Below are 24,683 nucleotides of genomic sequence, written 5' to 3'. Positions count from 1 at the left end.
TTGAATTTGCAGCCTTAGATTCACACTAGGGTTATGCATTGAACTTGAGAAACTTCCCACATGTTAGCTAGGGTGTACCGTAGAGTTATCTTCTTGAAATGACTTGTTTCCTTACTAGAATAGATTTTTAGTCTTTGTATATTGAACATGTTATACCATTTTGGACGCTTCTACGTACACATTAATTTTATTGGATTTTGAAAAAAAAAAAATTACAAAATAAATAAATAAAGTTCTCTTAAGATAATGTCAATGTTTTAGTAGTACGAAAATTCTGTGAGTTAAAATTAAATCACATCACTAGCGGCCGCCAACCCCCCCCCCCCCCAAAAAAAAACACACCTTTGGGCTGTGTTCTAGTATTAGATTTCATATTTAACACATCAAAGTTAGATGTGTAAATGATTGGGCTCACCTAGTTCGTTTGTGGCTGAGTGTATATGCATTTTCGGGATGATTTTATTTGTACGCAAATGATAATTCAGTACGCCTAATTAAAATTTAAAAATTTTAATTCCTATTAATATTAATGTAAATTTAATAATAAAGACAATATATATTAAATTTTAAAATGAAATATTTTTTTCTCAAGGTGCACCAAAACCACTTATAGGTATTCTTCATATCCAATTCTTTTTATCTTCTTCTCTAACCTCAAGTTTTGATTATTTTCTTTTCATCTTCTTTCTTACTCCAAAATTTCAATCCACCACACTAAAATTCACCATTATCATCAATATCAATAAGTTGAGCAGCAAACAATTACATAAATCTTAGGTATAGAGTAGTAGATATAAAATGCTATGAGATAGTTCTCGATTACGCACCAGTAATCAATTGTTATAGCCCATTCTTGCATAATTATTCTGCTACAGAAATATGGTTCTTATTTTTACAAACAAGATGAGTACCTTATATCAAACAATGAACACAACTTTATATTATCAGCAGTTTGTCATTAACTGTGGATGGTTCTTGCATCTTATGATATCTAAGAAACAATTGTCTTTGATTGAAGAACATTTTGAGCTTGTTATGAAAGATAATGGTCAGGATTTAAGTGATTTTGATGCATTGCCAGCGTCCTTCGCCAGTGTTGTCGTTCTTTGTATGTGAACAAAATGAATAATTGTAATAAAAAATCTGTTGAAGGATTTTTGAAACCATTTTTCAAAATGGCGTAATTTAGAGTTTTTGATTTGTTTATTATTTGGATGTACCTTCAAGGATAATTTAGAAGAAAAAGAAAATTTTAAATAATTTAATAGAGTCTACTAAAAAATTAAATATACTTAACAATTGTTTTTAGTACAAAGATGATCCCCGCATTTTAGGCTTTCTCGCGGGTTCCCTAAATTGGGCGTTGAACAAATCCAACCCCATATCAGCCTAACCAACTCACGCTGGCCCAGAAAAATAAAAAACAAAAAAATACTTGAATTTGGGCAAATTATCTGTAAGTCATGATATAAGGACTTGTACTCTATTAGTCCTCTATTAGTCCCACAACTTTTTGTGTAGATCAAAAAGTATTAAGGCTCCTTCCTTATTCTCTTTTTGATATACGTTCACTGGTGACCGGCAACACAATCAAATGGGATTCATCGTTCACCGGTAACCGCCAATTATTGAGTTTTTCTTCGCCCTAATTGATGGTGAACGAGATGAGTTTTCGACGATATTCTTGACATAGATCTACTCAAATTTAACCAAGATTACAAGATAAGATTCACCGGAATAATCAAATTTAGAGCAAATATGAGTAGATCTATATCAGATTTGGTTAGATCTAAATAAAAAATAGTTACCGGAGTACAATCTTCTCTCTATGTTTGTCTCTCTCATTTGATCTTCCAGTTTTTTTTTTCATTCTTATACACTTCTCTTTTCTTGTTTTAATGAAGAAAAATTTTGAGTTCTGAACAAATATTTTTCGAGTTTTAGTTACAGGCAACGGAAATTATAAAATTTTTAAGTTTCAATTTTTCAAGTGTTGAAATGAATCATACTTTAAAATTTTAAAATTTTTGCAGTTCCATAATATGTTTTTCAATTTGATTAATAAGGAGAAATGCTTAATAGAATCATATTTTAAAACTGTAAATCAAAGTATACTTTTTAGCTTGATCAGTTGAAAAACAATTTATGTTTTTTCTCTATTGTTATTGTTTCTTCTTGTTACATTCTTTTCTTTTCAATTTGTCAATATTAGCAAATTTTGTCATTTTTTTTTCCCTAATGTATTCATTTATTCTTTTTTTTTTTGGGGGGAGTAATATTTTGGATATTCTCGCAAGTCTCCGATGATATTCATGATGTCCAGTGACATTCTGGACATTTCGACGATTTTCCATGACATTCAGAATACTCTAGCGACACTCCGGCAATTTTATGACGATGTTGAACATTCCGGTGAGTCATCAATGACTGTTTGACAGAAGTCCAGTGGAAGTCCGATGGTATTTATATGTCGGACTAATTAGAACATGTGTTTTGTTTTGTTTTGTACTAGATGAGTTTTGAACTATGTAAAGACAACATATGGGTCAGTACCCTATAGAATTATTGTATAATGAAAGATTATCCGGATTGGAATATGTTATTCAAGAGGCTCATTTTACTTTAATGATTTTGATGATGGCTCGAATCCATTTAATTCGATCTTCAACCCATGACCTATCATAAAACGGAGATTGAGTGAGAGTACCAGTGTGCTACCGACAAAAATTCATTCCATGCTTAAACTAGTTCACTTTGAAATTGAATAGAATAGAGAAAAGGATTTAATGTCTAGACTAATGCCTACCTAGTGCATGATCCCTACAAGGAATGGGGATGCTGTGCACAAGGCAAAGCAACAGGAGGTCTCATATGATCACCAACACTCCATTTAGATCGTAAGGTGAGCTGAGAAAATAAATTACAGTAATTTCTTATATAGGTAAGAAAAGAAAAGAAATAATTATGATTTCTCACCATTATGTTTAGATGAATAAAAGAGAAGAGAATATGATTTTTTATCTATCTTGTTTATATAGAGTAAATAAGAGAAAATAAATGAAAGTATTGTATTTCATTTTACCAAAATAACCTTTCACATTAATAAGTTATATTATATTTTTTCAAAGAATAATTTTGATATTTTAGAAAACTTTCATTAAACACATTCCATTTCTCACCAAATCTCACCCTTTTGGTGGGAAACAAAACACAGGTTTGGTGAAAATTATTTTCTCACAATTTCTCACATACTTAACTATCCAAACAAGTGAAGAGATTTCCTAATTCTCACCATTTTTTTCTCTCTCACCAAATCTCTCCATCCAAACGGAGTGTAAGATAGCGGTTCTTCCGTCAACCTTCAGTTCATTTCTCTCTCTCTCTCTCTCTCTCTATATATATATATATATATATAAAAGATATGTATAATGGGTTAAGTTTCTCTCAACTTTAATTTGAATTTGAGAGAACTGTTCATGGGTTTTTTTTTTTATTATTGATTCAAACTGCTTGTGTTATATGACCCTTTGGTCATGTTTGTTTGGATGGATTGGATAAGAGAGATTGTAATCCATCAAACTATTAATCCTAGAATATATAGTCCTTGAACTATTTGGTTGGAAATGATATGTATTTCATGTTTGTTTTCTCATGAGATTAAATATCTAAAAATGACTATTCTATTGAATTCAATATTTGATTAAAATATTATGAAGAAAGATAAATGTTCAATAGATTATTTTACACTTTTCAATTGTTTGCTAAGTAATAACAATACAAAATCTATCTTTAATATTTTAATTTTTTATGGTTAGATTAATTAAAATTTTATTTTATTTTATTTTTTTAAAAATTAAATACATTAATTTTTTTAATTAAATAAATTAAAAAAATAAAACATCAATAAAATTTATGTTACTTTTAAAATAAAATTTTAAATAAATTTATTTTAAAAAATAATAAAAATTAAATAAAATATCAACAAAAATTTAAAATAAACATCAATAAAAATTTATTTAAAAAATTAAATAAATAAGAGAAAATCGGTGATAAATCCAATTTAAGGAGAGTATAGCATTAGGTCCAATAGATATTTTTTTTTTTTATAGGTGAGAGATCCACACTTTGTAAAATAATTTGGTGAGAAGTCCTGAAGAACATTTTGTTTTCAATTTTACACCCTGACTTTTTTTATCTGTTTGACTTTTCGTTGACTATCTGTTCAAATTTATATCTACATGTTCAAATTTTTTCTATCTATTCAAATATTTTGTCTATCTGTTCAAAATTTTTAACTATCTATTCAATTTTTTAATTATCTGTTCAATTTTTTCCATTAAATTCTATTTATCTGTTCAATTTTTTCCCCTAAATTCTATCTATCTGTTTAATTTTTTCATAAATTCTATCTATCTATTTTAGTTTTCTTATTTGTTAAAATAATAATTTCTTATTTGTTACTCAAATTTGGAAGTCCATTTTTTCTATCTGTTGGAATTATCCACCACCGAGACTAAAATGTTACACAAAAATTCATCTCCCCCCCTCTCTCTCTATATATATATATGAATTTTTATCTGTTCATCATCATCATCATCAACAACATCAAAAATAAAAAAACAAATTTTTTTAAAATCTGTTGGAGATGCATTTCCACCAAATATTCTAGCAATAAAATATTACACAAAAATTCATCTATTTTCTCTTTCTCTATGAATTTTTATCTGTTCATCATCATCATAAACAACAATATCAAAAAATAAAAAATAAATAAATAGATTTTGTTGAAATCTATTGGAGATGCATCTCTACCAGATCTGCATCTCCACCAGATCTTAAGCATGGTGATTTCAATGTATGTAGATAGTTGTCTTCTCTTCTATCTATCTCTACGAGTGGCCAAGCTCTTCACTTAAGGTTAATAAAGATGAAACCCTAGTTAAGTAAAAAATGAGTTTTGTATTGTAATTTTGGTATTGATTGTTTGTTAATATGAGGATTGTACGATTCTAGGCAATTTTTATTCTTTCTATCTCTTATGATGTGCTTGATTGATTTCTATTCCAAAAATGTATTTGATTTATATATAGAAACCTGAGGGGAAAACTCATGCCACTGAGCATTTAATAACTCCAAAAATAAATGCTCGAGTATTTCTAAGCAAAAAAAATAAAAATAAAACAACAAACTCATGCTAATGAGCATTTAATAACTCCAAAAATAAATGCTCAAGTATTTCTAAGCAAAAAAAATAAAAATAAAACAACAAACAAAGGGAAAAGCGCAATCAATAATGGTTTGATAATAGTGGAACAAAAAACTGATAAAATTGAACATCATTTATTTACTCTACTCAATTTATTGTGCAAATCTCCAAGGAAAACATTTCATTTTAATTCAATTCAAATCATCAGCGTATACTAGGGGTGAGCAGAGGATATACCGATCCGCCCAAATCGACCCAACCGAACTGGTCCGCTGCATTTTGGACGGATGCGTGATGACGAGTGGACGGTTGGGAATTGATTTTTCCAATTAGCCTAGTTTTGGACGGATGGTGGATTCAGGTTTCTTTGGTTACAACCGAATTGCTAAACCACAAGCACCCTTAGTAATTTGTAAGACTTTGTATTTCAATTTGTTTAGATATTCTATTTGTGTTTTCAATTGAAAAAGAGTTTAAATATTCTGTTAAATATATTCTGTTGAAAAAGAGTTTTCAACTTGAATATATTTTTTGAATTGAAAATTATAAATGTATTATTCATCTATATTTTTTGGATATTAAATCTAACTCTAAAAATAATAAATAAAAAAGATGAAATATGCTAGTTGATTTTTGTTTTCAAAAACAGATATAAATGTAATAATATAGAGGCATACAATCTCTGTTACTGCTTTGTTTATGGTTTTGGTAGTTTGAATTGTTTTTATATTTTAAGAAACACAAATTCTAATACTTTATGTGGATGAGGTATGCTGTGATTGTAATATATGGATGATGCATGCAGTGATTATAATATTCTAAAGTTTCAAATTTTCTTTCTTTGGATGAGGTATGCAGTAATTGTAATACTTTTTTAAGTCATTGACTGTAATACTTTTTTTTTTTTTAGGAAGTGTACAAATAGAATTATGTTAAAAATTTATAAAATTTTAAACTGTCAAACCGATTCGCATCCATCCGCCAATCCGCTCAATCCACATCCGCCGGATTGGCAGATGGATACGAATTGATTTTCTTCAATCCGCCAATCTGACGGACGGATGGTGGATTGGAGATTTCGTGGCCGCAACCAAACCGCGCCCACCTCTAGCGTATACCTACCATTTTCCTCAATAGAAACTTCACAGAAATTCACGGAGAAATTTCCTTTGCCGCAACCGGAGCTTATCGCTGGTTATTGGTCGCAATCTCGGAGACTCAGATATGGAGAGAAATAGTTTGGGGAAAACTCCGACTTGTTGAGGAATGAACCAGAGGATGAAAAGAGAGGAGAGAGATAGCGTCGAAGATTAGAGAGAGAGAAGAGAGTTTGGTTTGTTTTGGTTTATAGGCTTCTGACGTTGGTTCACAAGTGTGGCAATGGCGGCAGCTCCACAGTCAACGCCACTGCGCGATCATAGCCGTATAGAGGAATTGGAAGCTAGCTGACTGTAACAACCCCAACCTCTAATTAACGTTAATCCGTACTTAATTATGTCTGATGGTAATTTAGGAAAGATTTGAGATTAATTTGCATGTGTATTGCATTATTTTTGTGTTTCTATCTGTTTGCGATAAAATGATCTGTTCATGTTTTGACTTTGAACTGCGAATTGAAAGCCTCATCGGTGACCGATTCAGAAATTGTGTAGTGTTTTATACTAGTAAGAATATATGTGATTTTATGGTAGGTGTAGACACCCTATTTTTGACCGACCTTGAGACTCAGACGTCACCAGTTGAGCGCTCAGTGATATTGCATATAGTGCTCGTTCAGAAGTTTCAGAGTCTCGGTTGCGAGCCTTGCCTCCGGACTTCCGGACTCTTTCATGCTTTGCCTCGGTTTGCTAACCAGGCTCTGTTTTCTCTGTTTTCTCTTCCTGAAGGGAAGGAGAGGTCTCGTAGATTATCTCTCAGTAGCCGTAGGCTACGTTTCGTGGTCGTAGGCCATTTTGTCCGTTTGGAGTCCGGTTTCCGGTTTTTCGGAGCCGTTGGCCGTGTGCCTCGGTTCGGGACCGCATAACCACCTCCGTTTGCTCCGGTTTTTGGCATACGTCTTATTTGCTCACTTTTGAGGGACACTGTGGCTCGAGAAACCAACTTCGTGGTTGAACACCACTTCCGGTACCTAACGGTCAGTTTTTGGGGACTCGGGCTGCGCGTTTCGGCCCCCGAACCTTCATTTTGCATCGGTTTGGGTTCATTTTTGGCAGGGACCTTTGTTTCATTGCTAAGAAGATCGTAGAAGGATGGGAGGCTGGCAATTGTTCTGACAACCAGTTTTATTCCTCCATCGCCTTCCGTCGCCCGTTTTTTCTCACTTGAAAGCCAATGTTGATCACCCTAAGGCCACTTTTTCTTGCCCCAAACCACATATTTGTGTTGTACACACCTGGGAGGCCACCAATATCACATGGCCGGCCAGTAATTGTGTGTGACCCTTTTGAACCCCTCCTAAAAGTGGGCTTTTCTCTCTCCTGGTTTACTTTCTCCAATTTTTGACCACATGGTTGTGTTGTGCACACATGGGAGGCCCTCTTTTTGGCATGGCCGGCCATCAATCATGATTGACCCTTTTGACCCTTGGCCGGCCGGCCATGGGGAAGGTCGACCGGCCACCTGCAACTTCAATAACCGGCCGGCCATGATCCTTGTCCCAAGTGCATTCCAGCCATGTATTCTGTTTTGCATTTCACCCATGTCCGAGGGTTTGGCCTTTTGGGGGGAAAACTTGAATTCCTTTCCCCCCCATTTTTCCCCAATTTTTTCCCACACTCTTGCCTATATAACAGGCCCTCCAGCTCCCATTTCAGGGGTTACAAAAATTATTTTAGGCTCTTGCATTACATCTCTCTCCCTCTCTACTCCAAGCACCAAAATCCTTCAAATCCTACACCATTTTACACTACACCTCATAGCACAAGGCCTCCATACCCCATACCAGCAGCTTGAGATTGTTTTTCAGAGCTTAGGAGCACCCAAACTTGGTCCAAAGGCTGTCAAAGATTGGTTCTTCAAGGGTAAGTCTCATTCTCCTCTTTTTGGCCCTATTTTTGCATACAATCGAAGTCATACTTGCTTGCATATTTGGGCTCCGACCCTAACTAAAAATAGCATTATTTTGAGGTCTTTTCATGTTTGTTTAAGGGTCTCTCCCTTTTTGAGGCTTCCTTTTTACACTTGCTTCTTTACCTCTCTTGTATGCCTCTTTCTTGCATAGTATTTTAGGCTCATTTGTAAATTGTTTCGAGCTTGGTTATAAACTGTAAAGTGGCTTATTTTGAGCCCTTATTCAACATTATCGAAGGGATCTTTACTGTTTGAGGCTTCCTTTTGTCACTTGCCTCTTTATCCCTCTTTTGGCCTTATTTTTGCATGTTTTGTTAGCCCCTTGTGCTTGTATTTTTGGGCTCTGGTCCGAACTTTAAATAGCCTTTTTTTGACCCCCTCTTCATGTTTGATCAAGGGTATTTTGCTGTTTGAGGCTCCCTTTTTACACTTTGTGTTTAAACCTTCTTTTAGGCCTATTTCTTGCATAGTATTTTGAGCTTGCATGTGCACTGTTTTGGGCTAGGAAATAAACTGTAAAACACCATATTTTGGGCCCCTCTTCAACTTTGTTGAAGGGCCCTCCTCTGTTTGAGGCTTCCTTTTGTCACTTGCCTCTTTATCTCTCTTTTGGGGCCATTTTTGCATGTTAACTTAGCCCTATTTGTGTTCATTGTTTGGCCTTGCTTAAAACTGTAAATATGCTTTTTTTGGGACTGCCTTGAATCTTTCTTCACACTTCATGTTCAAATAATACATGTTTTTCATAGCTATAGGCCAATGCATATGCCTAGTTTTGTATTTCGGTTTCATTCCATGCATCGGGTGCCATGTTTCCATGTTTCGGGGCTGTCTTGCATCATATTTCAGCACTGAAATTTGCATGTTTGCATACCATGTTTCATGCCTTGCCATGCCTTGCTAGAGTGGCATTTGTGCCTTAGGTTCGGTCCTCGGTTTGCGTGCATGTGTGCACGCATTTCGAGTGTCTCATTTTTCATCTTATGGCCTCCTATGTGAGTGTGGTTGAGGTCCACTCATGTTGGTGTAAGTCCATTGCGCATTGTGTATGCCATTCCATTTCATAGCGTTGTGTATGCTAGGTTGTATGTTAGGATTGCATTCATGCATGTCATGCATATTGTATTGTGTTTGGGATAGGAGCTAGCCCGAGCACGGGAAACGAGGGACGTTTCGTACTCCGAGTGACGGAACGTGTCTCAATTCCCGGTCACCGACACTCCGGATTATCCATGATGGAGTTTAGGTCTTGTTGTGTTTATATGTGCATTCATTTCATATTGAGTCGTGCAATTCGACTCCTCAGCCATCATGCATCGATATGCGTGATTGGTGGCACGAGGATCGAGGCATGCATACATTTGTGAAAATACATTGCCATGCCCTTTTTCTGCTCTCTGTTGCAGCAAATCAAGAAGCAGTAGCCTTTCAAAGGCCTTGCACAGCATTCTGGCATCAATCGCAAACAGAGGCTAATTGGGGCATCGCAGTGGATTTTCGTGCCAAGCAACCCGAGCATGCATCATCCATCGTTCGGAACAGAGTCGAGGCAGTCCCTAGCTTGCATGCTAGTTTACCGCTTTCCTAGTTAAATTTGTTATTTAATTTGGATTCTGTACATATTTGGATTGTATTATTTATTTGGACTGTACTATTCATTCGGGACTGTATTATTCTTTCGGACCCTCTGCGCGAGGGCAATGTTGTAATAAGTGTGCGTGTGTGTGATGTATGTCTTCCAACCCCACGTCTTTCTCCCTTTTATTTACCCGCTTATGATGGTTAGATTAGGGCATGTTTCAATTAGCATACAGTATGATAGCATGTTTGCATTCATTTCATCTGTCTTGTATGCACCGGGCTCGGCGCATCATACTAACTGCATTGTATTTTCAATTCCAAGTTCAATACATGTTAGCTGTAGCATTTCATATGCCATGTTTAGAATGGCCGAGCCTGTTATAGTTGCATTTTTGCATATGTTGCATTAGGCATTTCTGTATAATTAGGGTCATGCATGGATTTCTAATTAGCTTCTTTTTTGGCTTGGAGTACTCGGTAAGTTTTATGTTTTAGCATCCTTGCATGCGTGTGAGTGACTGCCATGAATAGCATGCTTACCATGAGGCTATATGCTTATATGATATAACTGCTTGAATGCCTGTGGGTGAAGGTTGGGTTATTTGGATTGGAACAATTCATCAACTGTGAGTTTTAAGCCCACTATATAGTGGCAAAATCATGTTTTCTAAGCCCACCCGAGGGTGGCAAATCTACGTCTTAGCCTACATGCGAGTAGCACCATTAAACCATTTTCAAACAAACAAACATGAAATGTTTTGTTCCAATTCAGGCGATCTAGTCTATACTTGTATACTGTGCGCATCACATAGTAAATCTAGGCTAATAACCGGAATAAGAACGTATAATGTTTTCAAAAATAGATATCATGGTTAGTAGAGGCCGATCTTTGATCAGGCGAGCGGGGGTGCTCACGAAGTGACCTTCCCCAATCGTACCCAAGTTCCCGAGCCGAGGCAACTTTGGTGATGACAGACATGTGGCCTTAGGCAAACGAGTCAGGGTTTCCTAAATTTCCCCAAAATAAAATATTTAGGTGGCGACTCTGTATCTGGCAAAGCAGTCCATGTTTGGCACTTCTTTCAAAATCTGTTTTCTCAAAACGATTTGTCGGATTTGGACTCTTTGGTTCAGATTTAGAACCGTGACAATTTTACAGTCCTGAACTGTGGTGAGCCCAATATCGAACGGAACGGGGGACTCGTTCCTCCCAGGGCGTTCGGGGATGTCTACAGTAGGTTTAATTAAAATTTGGTTGGTATGATTAAATTAGATTATATAATGCTAAATTACATTAGTTCAAGTTAATTACCTATGTCACGACCCAAACCCGGCCCTATGGGTTTAGCACCGTAACCGGCCAGTAATCCGAGATTACCGAAGGCCTGCAGAACAGTAATACAGTAATACAGAGTACAGGGCCTGGCGGAAGCCAGTACAGTAAATAAATAATGTCCATTGAGCTGTGACAGTCTGTATGCCAAAAAGATTTTTCATGCATTCATACATACAAACAGTACAATCTATACAAAATTTATAGTCACACAGTACATGGACCTAATCCCTTGATAACAGTACAGTTAGTAGCTGACAGTCTATACAGTAATCCAAACAGTAGGACAATACAGAGGGGGGGGGGATTCTAAAACACCCCTAAGCCTTAACATGATAGGCTCGGAACCTCGCTGTGAGGCACATAGGTTGGCTTGACAAAACTGGAGTCTAACCCATGCTCCTAGCTCCGATCTGGTGGCTGAGCACCTACATATATATATAAACAGTGAGCTAAAGCCCAGTGAATAACATAATGCGTAAAGAGGTTAAGAATGAAATGTCCTCACAGTAATGAAAGCAGTTCATTAAACAATACTTCAGTCTTTCAGTCAGAACAGTTATTCAGTCATATGTGGTATATCCATTAGCATAGCAGTAAACAGTAGGTCTTAAAGACCGAACAGTAATGATGGCCATCAATCAGTAAACAGTGGTGGTTCCACAAGGGAACCGACAGAGATCTCTGTAACAGTAGCAGTAACAGTATACAACAGTTGCTAAGGATGCCACAATACATTTCAGAATATAGGACATACATTCAAACAATTAACAATAATTACTTCAGAAAACAGTTTCATTAAACAGTCAGAAAACATTCTCAGTTGAACATATCTTTATACAATTGTTACTCACCGAGTTTGGGCTACAGTATGCTAGAGTGTGTCTCCCCAGTCGCCAATCCTACACAGTTAACAGATTGAACACACTAAGCTACACAGCTGGGAAAGATAATAACTTAACCCCTAATTTGACTCGGTGTGTTCTACATCTATATCCTCGATAAGATGTCTTAAACTAGGCCTAGGAATGCCTAGAATGAAATGAGGATGCAAAGATGTACTTTTAAAAGCTTTTTTAGAATTTTCAGAAAAACAGAGTCCCGGTCGAGCGCAGGTTTCCCCGCTCGAGCGGACGTGCAACAAAGGTACACGCTCGAGCGTCAACTTCACTGCTCGAGCGTACTGTAAAAGTACTGGATGGGTGAAATCTCCGCTCGACGCCCGCTCGAGCTTGAGACGCAGGACTCCGCTCGAGCGCCCAATCCTCCGCTCGAGCGGACTGTAAAACAGTGCAGAGAAATGCTGGATGCTCAGATTCCACGCTCGAGCGGAAGTGCAAAATCTGGAAAACCCAGATTGCACCTCCAAGCCAAAAACCAAGTTTTAACAACTCAAAACTCGACCTCTTGGGCTGAATTTCCAGAAAATATTTGTTAACACATAGAATAACATGGTTCAAAGCTCAATTTTGAGAAATCAAAGCCCAAGGGTGTTTAATTCAAACCCAAATTTCAAACCATTTTCATGAACATGGAGAACATGCAACCACGCATGAATTCAAATCATTTTGAAGCTTCAATTTGATGCTCTAAGGAGCCAATTGTTTCCAAAACATGATGAAATCATGGACCATTGCAAAATTATGGACATGCATGCACCATTTTACCATGAAATCAACTTACAACTCAACAATTCAAACATGCATGTATGAATTGAGCTTCAATTCATCATTAATGAACCAATCCATGACTTAGCTCTACAATTAGACATGAACCATGCATGAATCAACTTAAAGACAAATCAACAAGATGAAATTCATACCTAGGTTCATTGAATGCGAGTCTAGAGGTTCAATTATGCACTTAAGCTTTCAATTCCTCAAGATTCAAGCCAAATCTCTATGTTGAATTCACTACTCTCCCTTCCACTCTCTCTAAGGTCGGCAAGAGCTCAAACAAGGCTGAGGAAATGTTTGTTTCAAGTGTATACAAGGCTCACATGTTATATTGAGATAGTGGCCACTAGGTGTGGCAAAATGGTAATTACGGCAACCATTGCAATTTAACTCATTTTAATCTAATCTAATCATACCTAATCGGTTTTCAGATAATTACACCATAAAATCACATTAATTATGAGGGTCATAACACATTAATCAATTCCCGGTTCGGCCGCCGATAAGGCCTTCAATTAACAGTTTAAACATAAAACGTCAATAGATCAAGTAAACAATCAAACAGATAGAATACAGATTAACACACATACTCAGTCAATTCAGTTCCAGTTTTCAGTCAGTCAGTTCCGTAGTTTATTCAGTTCAATCATCGGTCATAATCAGTCTCGATTAACAGTAATTAGCAGTTAATCAGTCATTAATCGGTAAACAGTATGAGGTTTGTTACAGTCTCCCCTCCTTATAAAGAGTTTAGTCCTCTAAACTCGAGTTACCTTCAGTCTGGAAGAAAACAGGGTTCAGTGGGAACAGTACAGGATATCTTTTAGCCATGTCATCTTCCCTTTCCCAAGTGGCATACACACCACCATGGTTTTGCCAGTCGACTTTCACTAGCGGGATCTCTTTGTTTCTCAGCTTCTTGATCCGTCTGTTCACAATCTGTATAGGCCGTTCCTCGTAAGTGTAGTCATCGTTCAACACTACCCGAGTAGGCTCAATTACATGGAAGGGATCCCGGAGATAATCTCTTAACATCGAAATGTGGAAAACATTATGCATGTGCTCCATTTCAGGAGGGAGCGCAACTTGATACGCCACCGGATTAATTTTCTCAATAATCTCATACGGTCCGACGTATCTTGGCGCTAACTTGCCTTTGACTCCAAAACGAGTCTGGCCCTTCATTAGTGTCACTTTCACAAAAACGTGATCACCCACTTCATACTCTTTGTCCCGTCTCCTAACATCCGCATAACTTTTCTGTCTACTCTGTGCAGTTTTCAGTCTTTGCTGTATCAGCTTTATCTTTCCAGTCGTCTCATATACGATCTCGGGCCCAAGCAAAGGCCCATCTCCAACCTCTGCCCAGCAAATCGGAGATCTACATTTTCTGCCATACAATGCCTCAAAAGGCGCCATACCAATACTCGAATGGTAGCTGTTGTTGTAGGCGAATTCAACTAATGGAAGATGACTTTCCCAATCTCCCTGAAAATCAAGGACACACATTCTCAGTAAATCCTCCAGAGTTTGGATGGTCCTTTCTGACTGTCCATCTGTCTGAGGATGATAGGCACTACTCAGCCTTAATTCAGTACCCAATGCAGTCTGTAGACTTTGCCAAAACCTCGATGTAAACTTCGAATCCCTATCAGAAACAATAGACACAGGCACTCCATGCAGCCTCACAATTTCATCAAAATAGATAACAACCAATTTGTCCGCATTATAGATTGTCTTGACAGGTAAGAAGTGAGCAGATTTGGTTAGTCTATCAACAATAACCCAAATTGAATCCATACCTTTTCTGGAGCGAGGTAACCCAACGATAAAATCCATCGCGATATGCTTCCATTTCCACTCTGGTATGGGTAGGGGTTGCAATAATCCAGCAGGTCGTTGATGTTCAGCTTTGACTTGTTGGCAATGAAGACATTTGGACATAAAGTTGGCAATTTCTTTCTTCATTCCCGGCCACCAGAAATTCTGTTTCAGATCTTGGTACATTTTCGTATTCCCCGGGTGGATAGACAATCTTGAATTGTGGCCCTCTTGCAGAACTCTTCTTTTCAGTTCAGTGTCATTCGGCACACACAGTCTTTCTTGAAATTTCAGTACATTGTTCTTGAATTTGAAACCCGGTCTCGGCTTAGACTCTCTTTCTTCGATGATCTTTTTCAAGAAGTCATCCTGTTGCTGTTTGTCTTTATTTTCTTCTATCAAGGCTGGTTGAGCAGAAATAGCGGCTAGCGTTCCACCTTGTTCTCTCAAAACGACTTCAATTTCAAAATTTTCAAGGTCACCAAGCAGCTCTTTCTGTCCGGTGAGCAAACAAGCTAAGTTGGCAATTGACTTTCGGCTCAGTGCATCGGCAACGGTATTGGCTTTTCCCGGGTGATACAGAATCTGTAGGTCATAGTCTTTAATCAGTTCTAGCCATCTCCGCTGTCTCATGTTCAGTTCTTTCTGTGTGAAGAAATATTTCAGACTCTTGTGGTTGGTATACACTTCACATGTTGCCCCATACAGATAGTGACGCCAATTTTCAGTGCAAACACCACCGCAGCAAGTTCCAGGTCATGGGTCGGGTAGTTCTTTTCATGTGGTCTCAACTGTCGGGAAGCATAAGCAATAACTCTCCCATTCTGCATTAAAACACACCCCAAACCCTTATGAGAAGCATCACTAAATACAGTATAACCCTCCGTACCTGAAGGTAAAGTCAAAACCGGTGCAGTCACAAGTCGAGTTTTTAACTCTTGGAATGCTGATTCCCTTTGGTCAGTCCAGTTAAATGATGTTCCCTTCTGAGTTAACTGAGTCAATGGTAGGGAAATTTTGGAGAAATCTTTGACAAATCTTCTGTAATATCCAGCCAATCCCAAAAAGCTTCGGACTTCAGTCACATTTGTTGGTCTAGGTCAGTTCACTACAGCTTTAATTTTCTGCGGATCAACAGAAATTCCATTTTTGCTAACAACATGCCCCAAAAACATAACATGATCAAGCCAAAATTCACATTTAGACAGTTTAGCATACAGTTTCTGTTCTCTTAGGGTCTGCAGGGCAACTCTCAGATGATATTCATGTTGTTCTATACTTTTGGAGTAAATCAATATGTCATCAATAAATACTACAATGAAATCATCAAGGTATGGTTTAAAAATTCTGTTCATGAGGTCCATAAAAGCAGCAGGGGCATTCGTGACTCCGAATGGCATAACTAAAAATTCATAATGGCCATACCTCGTTCTAAAAGCAGTTTTATCAATGTCTTCCGGTTAAACCTTCAGTTGATGATACCCCGATCTGAGATCAATCTTGGAAAACACTTGTGCACCCTGTAACTGATCAAATAAATCATCAATACGTGGCAATGGGTATTTATTTTTCACAGTTACCTTGTTCAATTCACGGTAATCAATGCACAGTCTCAGCGAGCCATCTTTCTTCTTTACAAACAAAACCGGCGCACCCCACGGTGAAGTACTGGGCCTGATAAACTTCTTGTCTAACAGTTCTTGCAATTGCACTTTCAACTCCTTCAGTTCAGTTGGAGCCATTCTGTAAGGAGCTTTCGATATCGGCTATGTACCCGGAATCACATCAACGGTAAATTCAATCTCCCTGTCAATCAAATCCCCTGGCAGATCATCTGGAAATACATCTGGGAATTCCCTGACTATAGGAATACAATTCACATCAGTTTTAACACTATCATCAGTAGACACAGTCAGCACAGAACACAGATATCCTTTACACTCCTTTCTAATTAATTTAACAGCTTTCACTGACGAAATCAAATACGGAGGAGGTACTACTCCACTCCCATTAAACACAAATTCAGGTAAACCAGGTGGACGGAAAACAACTTGCTTGGTCACACAATCAATAGTGGCATGATATTTTTGTAACCAATCCATCCTCAATATTACATCAAAATGATCAATGTTCAATGGTAGTAAATCAATAAACAGATGCATATCCCCAACAATGATTTCACATGCAGGGTACATATAAGCACATGTCATGGATCCTCCTACGGGTGATGATACGGCTAGCAGATAGTTCATGGGTTCTAAGGGTCTATTCAATTTCCGTGAGAAAGCATGCGATACATAAGAATGTGTAGACCCCGAATCAATCAATACATATGCATTTTGTGTACAAATAGAGAGGATACCTGACACCACGGTTTCAGTATTTTGCACGTCTCCCGGTACTAGGGTGAACACTCGGCCCTGCCTCATGGGCTCTTTCCCGGTAGCTTTGGGGTTAGGCTTTGGCGCTACAGTTGACGCTGCTGCGCTTGGTGTAGCTTTGCTACTAACTTGCGGAGCGGAGGGACAGTCTCTAACCATGCGGCCCACTTTGCCACATCTGTAACAGGCTCCGGATATTTTGTGAAAAACCCCTTTGTGCTTGTTGCCACATACAGAGCAGGGTGGAATGAACCCACTCCCTTGGCTGGGGCTAGTTGTTGACCCCGTATTCTGTTTCTTGTTGGCCGGGTTGTGCTTGCCTTTCTTGAATTTGAAACCCTACCTTTTACCATGCCATTCAGTTGTTGGTGTTTCAGATTGTTTCATTGCTGCAATGTTCGACTCGGCCATCAATGCCCGGTCGAGAACACCCACAAAAGTCGGTAGTTTCAAAACACTTATTCGGTCAAGTATTGCAACATTAAGGCCGCCCTCAAATTTTCTGGCCTTCTTGTAGTCAGTGTCCACCATATGTGGTGCATATCTGGCAAGCTCAGTGAACCTTGCTTCATATTCAGCCACAGACATTGTACCCTGTCTCAGTTGTTCGAATTCAGTCACTTTCCTATCCCTGACACATTGTGGGAAGTACTTTTCAAAGAAGGACTCCTTGAATTGAGCCCAAGTCATAATAGTATTTGTATCACGGATCAACATCCACCACCTTCTAGCTTCTTCTTGTAGGGTGAAGGTAGCTAACAATACTTTATTCGCTTCTGAGCATGGAAACACTTCAAATAGTTTTTCTGTTTCAAGCACCCAAGCTTCAGCCTTTAGCGGTTCCAGTCCTCCCTGAAAGGATGGCGGTTTCATTTTGCTGAATTTATGGGTGAGAGCAATAATATCCCCATCATTCACATTCGCATTAGGTTCTGGTTGTACCGGAGGAGGAGGAGGAGGAGGTGGGGGCTGTTGGTTCTGTTGTTGTTCAAGTCTAGCAGTTATCAGTTCCATCATTCTTTCCATTCTTTCCATTCTTGCCTCGGTAGATGAGGATTCAGGTTCATTTGCATTGTCCATTTCACTATAAGCAGTTATAACAGTTATAGCAATTGTAACATAAATAGTTGCATATTTAGACAGTTATCACATCAACATGTATTCAGTCATAACATAGCCACACACTTTTCAAGTTCATGAAATGCCCTAATCACTTTTCTAGGACACCCTATAGCTCATTTGGACACGTGTGTGCGGTATGACTCGTGGTTAAGTATCGCTCTGATACCACTCTGTCACGACCCAAACCCGGCCCTATGGGTTTAGCACCGTAACCGGCCAGTAATCCGAGATTACCGAAGGCCTGTAGAACAGTAATACAGTAATACAGAGTACAGGGCCTGGCGGAAGCCAGTACAGTAAATAAATAATGTCCATTGAGCTGTGACAGTCTGTATGCCAAAAAGATTTTTCATGCATTCATACATACAAACAGTACAATCTATACAAAATTTATAGTCACACAGTACAGGGACCTAATCCCTTGATAACAGTACAGTTAGTAGCTGACAGTCTATACAGTAATCCAAACAGTAGGACAATACAGAGGGGGGGGGGGATTCTAAAACACCCCTAAGCCTTAACATGATAAGCTCGGAACCTCGCTGTGAGGCACATAGGTTGGCTTGACAAAATTGGAGTCTAACCCACGCTCCTAGCTCCGATCTGGTGGCTGAGCACCTACATATATATATAAACAGTGAGCTAAAGCCCAGTGAATAACATAATGCGTAAAGAGGTTAAGAATGAAATGTCCTCACAGTAATGAAAGCAGTTCATTAAACAATACTTCAGTCTTTCAGTCAGAACAGTTATTCAGTCATATGTGGTACATCCATTAGCATAGCAGTAAACAGTAGGTCTTAAAGACCGAACAGTAATGATGGCCATCAATCAGTAAACAGTGGTGGTTCCACAAGGGAACCGACAGAGATCTCTGTAACAGTAGCAGTAACAGTATACAACAGTTGCTAAGGATGCCACAATACATTTCAGAATATAGGACATACATTCAAACAATTAACAATAATTACTTCAGAAAACAGTTTCATTAAACAGTCAGAAAACATTCTCAGTTGAACATATCTTTATACAATTGTTACTCACAGAGTTTGGGCTACAGTATGCTAGAGTGTGTCTCCCCAGTCGCCAATCCTACACAGTTAACAGATTGAACACACTAAGCTACACAGCTGGGAAAGATAATAACTTAACCCCTAATTTGACTCGGTGTGTTCTACATCTATATCCTCGATAAGATGTCTTAAACTAGGCCTAGGAATGCCTAGAATGAAATGAGGATGCAAAGATGCACTTTTAAAAGCTTTTTTAGAATTTTCAGAAAAATAGAGTCCCGGTCGAGCGCAGGTTTCCCCGCTCGAGCGGACGTGCAACAAAGGTACACGCTCGAGCGTCAACTTCACTGCTCGAGCGTACTGTAAAAGTACTGGATGGGTGAAATCTCCGCTCGACGCCCGCTCGAGCTTGAGACGCAGGACTCCGCTCGAGCGCCCAATCCTCCGCTCGAGCGGACTGTAAAACAGTGCAGAGAAATGCTGGATGCTCGGATTCCACGCTCGAGCTCCACTTTCCCCGCTCGAGCGGAAGTGCAAAATCTGGAAAACCCAGATTGCACCTCCAAGCCAAAAACCAAGTTTTAACAACTCAAAACTCGACCTCTTGGGCTGAATTTCCAGAAAACATTTGTTAACACATAGAATAACATGGTTCAAAGCTCAATTTTGAGAAATCAAAGCCCAAGGGTGTTTAATTCAAACCCAAATTTCAAACCATTTTCATGAACATGGAGAACATGCAACCACGCATGAATTCAAATCATTTTGAAGCTTCAATTTGATGCTCTAAGGAGCCAATTGTTTCCAAAACATGATGAAATCATGGACCATTACAAAATTATGGACATGCATGCACCATTTTACCATGAAATCAACTTACAACTCAACAATTCAAACATGCATGCATGAATTGAGCTTCAATTCACCATTAATGAACCAATCCATGACTTAGCTCTACAATTAGACATGAACCATGCATGAATCAACTTAAAGACAAATCAACAAGATGAAATTCATACCTAGGTTCCTTGAATGCGAGTCTAGAGGTTTAATTATGCACTTAAGCTTTCAATTCCTCAAGATTCAAGCCAAATCTCTATGTTGAATTCACTACTCTCCCTTCCACTCTCTCTAAGGTCGGCAAGAGCTCAAACAAGGCTGAGGAAATGTTTGTTTCAAGTGTATACAAGGCTCACATGTTATATTGAGATAGTGGCCACTAGGTGTGGCAAAATGGTAATTACGGCAACCATTGCAATTTAACTCATTTTAATCTAATCTAATCATACCTAATCGTTTTTCAGATAATTACACCATAAAATCACATTAATTATAAGGGTCATAACACATTAATCAATTCCCGGTTCGGCCGTCGATAAGGCCTTCAATTAACAGTTTAAACATAAAACGTCAATAGATCAAGTAAACAATCAAACAGATAGAATACAGATTAACACACATACTCAGTCAATTCAGTTCCAGTTTTCAGTCAGTCAGTTCCGTAGTTTATTCAGTTCAATTATCGGTCATAATCAGTCTCGGTTAACAGTAATTAGCAGTTAATCAGTCATTAATTGGTAAACAGCATGAGGTTTGTTACAACCTAATTGCCACTTAGTGGGCCACTTCTAAGAGCCTTGTTTGGAACTTATTGTGCATCATTCTATTATCCATTTCTTGACCAAACCATGGGAGAGAGCTAGAGATAGGAGAAATTTTGGTTTCAACAAAATTCCTTGGAGAATTGGAAGAATTGAGGAGTAGTTTGCATATTTGAGCTTTTAGGCTTGGAGTTCAAGACCTAAGATAGGAGAATCATCTTCTTGATTGTGCATTTAGGTAATACCTTGCATGGTCCATGGTAACATTGAAGATTAAAGTTAAGAATTGGTTGAAAATGTTGAATTGAGGCTTAAATCATGCATGCATGTTCATATCTTAGCATTTTAAAGTGTCTTCATAGAAGTTCTTGCATGCAAGCCCATATTTTAGCCTTAGTCCATGAATTCATCATGATTTTGAGCTTAGTCTTACATTTGGTCAAGTTTTAGAGCATTGGATTTAAAATGAACACTTGCATGTTAAGCTTTTGTTTTGTTCTTGAAGTTCTACTTGTAATTGTGTTCAATTGACTCACCCTTGGGCTTTGATTTTACAAATTGATCTTTGAAACATCTTATACTATGAGTTTACAAGTGTTTTCTAGAAAATGGGCCCAAAGGGTTGAGATTTGAGGTGTTGAATGTTTGGTTTGAGCTTGGGAGGCAAATCTGAAAATTCCAAAATTTGGCTTCCTCGCTCGAGCGACCATCGTTTGTTCAGAGCTTCGCTCGAGCGAAGGAATGGTGGCTCGAGCGTAAATTGCAAGCTCTCAGGTTTTTGGTGAACGCAGACGCACGCTCGAGCGACGAGACCTACGCTCGAGTGAAGAGCCGTATCTCACACTCGAGCGAGCATCGAGCGTAAAATTTCAATAACCAATACTTTTGCATTTTTACAGACCGCTCGAGCGAAGGAGTCTACGCTCGAGCGACCCCTCTGTTTTGACAAGCTCGCTCGAGCGAAAGAATCCACGCTCGAGCGAGACCCCTGTTTTCAGCAAGTTTTGAAAAATGTTTTTCAAGACATCTTTGCATCCTCATTCCATCCTAGGCATTCCTAGGCGATGTTTAAGACTCTTTAGTGAGGATTTAAGGTTAGAAACACACTAAGAACCAACGATGTAAGTTTTGTGCAATTAGAATGTGTGTTTCAAGTGTGTGTCCGTTATGTGTTGTATAGGTCACGTGCTGCGTATCGTGTGATCAATCTGCTCCGTCTGTCGGTTTCAAGGCCAACTGTGAGTAATAACTTAGTAAAATTATGTTCAAACTGTATCTACTTTCTGTGTGATAAAACAAGATCTGTTTTCCAAAATGATATGTTCTATACAATGAATGATTGTTCAATTTCTAATATGTATTCGTACATCCTTAGCATCATGTGATATCTGTTAGCTGTTACCCGGTATCGGAGGCTCCTTTATGGAACTTATTTCTGTCTGCACTCTGTTACCCGTACCGGAGGCCCTGTCACGGGGGCTCAGCTTCTGTTCTGTTGCCCAGATCCGGAGGTTCCTTTATGGAACTGGTTATTCGTAACCTCACGTGTATACGTTATGTTCTGTTTTGTTAATGCTAATGGATACATCACGCATGCTTGCGCATGACTTATGATTTCTGTCTGTATATGATCTGGACAAATGATGAATTTGATACAAATCTGAATTATGATTTCTGAATCTGTACGAACTCATTCATTGAAACCCTTTACTCTATTATTATTCACTGGGCTTTCGCTCACAGTTTATATTATGTATGTAGGTGAGCCGGCACATGACCAAGGCCAGAGTTGACGGCCTTTTGTTTTGTTTTTGTCAGCCAACTGTTGTGCCTCTCGAGGAGGTTCCGAATGAAGCCTAAAGCCATGGCTATTTTTGTATTCATGCTAGTCTTGGTGTATGCTTTGTAAAGTTAGGTCTTGGGAAGTACATTCTGTAAATACCTTGTAAATATTGTGTATATGGACTGGCATGTTTATGTATATATAAATAAGTTTTGAAAAGTTCTGTCTTATGTACGTTATCACAGCTCATTGGACTTTGTCTATTTTGTATTATTGCTTCCGCAGCCCCTTATTATTTGCTAATCTGTTCAGAGGCCTTTGGTAATCCACGGATTACTGGCTGATTACGGTGCTAAACCTACAGGGGCAGGTTTGGGTCGTGACACTGACAACGAGGATATGAGGCGATGGAGAAGGCTTCAGCAAGGAGATTAGCGAAGGCGGAGGAGATCGGCAGAGGAGAAGGTGTCGACAGCGACAGAAATGCGCTCGGATCGATAGATGTGTGAGAATAGAGAGAGAGAGGTGAGATGGGTTTGAGAGAGGAAAAGAGAGAGTGAGAGTGAGGACTTGATTTAGTTTGATTATATTAGTGTATATATATATATATAGGGACAGTTTGATCATTTTATCTAAATTTGTCCTTTTGAACAAGGTATTCTAACGCCTGGATTTTTGAAAAAAAATAATTCAAAAGTGGATTTATCGACCAAGTGCCTAATAAATAAACATTAATAAAAATTAAATAATTTTATTTTTTAATTGAGATTTTTTTATATTTTATTTTATTTTACTAAATACAATACATAATGAAATCAAATACTTGGAGGGAAAATGTGTCATTTTACAACTTAATTCCATGGGATTCCAATCTCATAATTTCTAGCTCACATCCCCCTAGGACATAATAGTCCAAAATATATGGGATTCATAGTCCGATTGGACCCCTAATTCAACCTACAAATTCTCAACCAAACAATGGATTTCATGGTGTATTGGACATGGAATCCAATCCCCCCTTCAAATCCTTCCAAATAAACACCCTATATGTGTATACTAGGGGTGCTTGCAGATTGAGTTGGGCTGGGTGACTTCCCATCTGCCATCTGTCTGAACTTTGGGGGATTGAAAAATAATAATACACATCCATTCACTTAGTTAACTGATGCGGATTGAGTGGGTTGTGCAGGTTGGCGGTTAGAGGCGGATTGATTTGGCAGTTAGGCTTCATTATTTTATGCCTTTTTTTGTAACTATTTTAGAGTAATTTTTTAATATTTTGGGCTTTATTTGAGTCCAAAATTTTTTATTCTTCATTTTTTAAAAGCCGAACTTTCATATTTGATAAATAACTAATATTATTATAAAAATAAAATGTCCTTTTTCTAATATACAAAGCATAAAAATATAATATCATTTTCTTAAGGGCATTGGGAGACTGGGTTGGATCAAGTGGCCTCTCATCTGTCATCTGTTTGAACATAGGCAAATTTGAAAAATCTTCATCCTCATTTGTTCGCTCATACTATCAAAACCGCTTAAAAGATGGTCAATTGTAGGGGTGTAAAATTGGTCGAAGCCCACTCGCGGCACTGGTGGGCCCGAGCCCAGCCCTAGGACCCTGGGCCTGTGTCGTTTATTTTACAGCCCGGTCCACCCGGCCCATCAGTTTGTTCTAGGCCCACTCAAGGCTCAGCCTAAGGCCCAGTGTCATTTTTGGTGGAAAAAAAAAATTTTTGGAGGAAAAAAATTCAAAAAAATAAAAAAAATGATCAGGCTCAACCCAAACCGAAGCCCAAGCCCAGGTTCGAGGCTTGGCTTGCCAACCCGACCTTTCCTTAATACCTTTTAGGCCTCGGCCTAGTTTTCTAGCCCGTGGGTCGACTGACCCGAAATTTGGCAGGAGGTTATGCCGCTCGACATAGGCTGAGCCGAGCCGAATTTATGCCCCTAGTGAATTGGATTGAATTGGTCAATTTTGGTAGATCGGTCGAGTCCATGAGCACCTTAGTGTATACCATGTAAGGAAAAAGAAAATAAAAAAAAATTAGGAATCCTAACATTTTCATTTTATTCCATTTATTTTCGAAAAAAATG

This window comes from Camellia sinensis, chromosome 3 (assembly GCF_055761805.1).
Source record: "Camellia sinensis isolate YWXY chromosome 3, ASM5576180v1, whole genome shotgun sequence".
In the NCBI taxonomy this organism is placed as follows: Eukaryota; Viridiplantae; Streptophyta; class Magnoliopsida; order Ericales; family Theaceae; genus Camellia; species Camellia sinensis.
This window is presented reverse-complemented; position numbering follows the sequence as displayed.